The following is a 1378-nucleotide window of genomic DNA, read 5'->3' as shown; positions in this document are numbered from 1 at the left end:
GCTGTGGACTCAACAGCCACTATATTTAGGATGCATCCAATCACACTGAAGCTCCACATCAGTCAGACAGCAGAGACTTCTTCTTCCACCTCGCTGGATCACATGCTGAGTGATAATGAAGACGGATGCACTCGCTCAGGTAGTCCGACTTCACTCAGCACAGTATGTTCCTCTGTGTGTGTGTCCTGCACCCACCTTTTAATAAAGTTTGTGGTGGTGATAAAGTTGTCACATAGTCCTCCATGACCGTGTATCTGGGAATGTGACTCAAACTTTTCCATGTCAAGGACCTCAAATACTGTCATTGTGTTACTTATGGATGGAGTTATAGTGAAAATGAATTATTTCCCTTTTTGCTGGGGGTCTGCTGGAACCCCCTCAGGGACTGCTAAGGATCCCCAGACCCCTCTATGGGATTTAACTGGATTAGACTAAGTGTCTGGCCAAAATGTACACGTGCTGGCTCACTGATGGGAGTGGACGAGCTGCAAATCTCTGACAACTCCAAACTTCACACCAGACGGGTTTTTTTTTCTCCACTAGTCTTACGCACATACGTATAGCATTCCATCACTTTTCATGCAGAAAATCACCGTCTTTGTTATCGTCTCCTGAACGTTTCCCAAACCGCTTTTCCAAATGACGCTTCATTTACCAAATATAATCATACTTAGGTCAGGAAAACTGGCCTCTCGATAATAAACTTGATCTCAAGGTTAAAGCCCAAAAACCGCAAGATCATAAAATTAATTCTTCTGCAGTCTTGAGTCTATTTACAAGGTGGATGTTAGGATTGAAATCAAAGGGATTTTTTTTTTTAGATCAAATATAAAATTGATGCTCTGATAAAAAGTGGATTACAGAAGAGTTGCCTGCATGACAAGACCACACCACTAAAGATAAGCATGAAATACTCACTTTAGAAAAGAAAAAAATATGAGAATCATCATTCTGTGATGATTCCAGCTGGGAAAGTCAGTCTAATGAAGACATCCACAATTTAAATTTAAACTCCTGGACAGTTTGTGTTTCAGGTAATCTGTCAAACTGAGCAGATTTATGATTTGAGCTTTACATCTGATGGTTAAAATTAGTTTGCAGATCATTAAATGTCTGTCTTATGCTTCTTCCTATTGGATATCTGATAAAAAAAAATAGGGTTATACAACTTTGTTTGGTGCATACTTTAAACAATTTTCGGGGTTAATGCCAAAAAATAACAATTTTCAGGGGACTTCTCTGGTGCATACCTTTGACTTTTACAGTTGCTCATATATTATTTAAATATGAAATATATTTCCTGATGGATGGTTTGGTAAACTAAAAAGATCCAGATGGTGGCAGTGACAATAAAACACATCTATTCCCTCCATATGAT

Source organism: Scomber japonicus, chromosome 7 (genome assembly GCF_027409825.1).
Source record: "Scomber japonicus isolate fScoJap1 chromosome 7, fScoJap1.pri, whole genome shotgun sequence".
Taxonomy (NCBI): Eukaryota; Metazoa; Chordata; class Actinopteri; order Scombriformes; family Scombridae; genus Scomber; species Scomber japonicus.
This window is presented reverse-complemented; position numbering follows the sequence as displayed.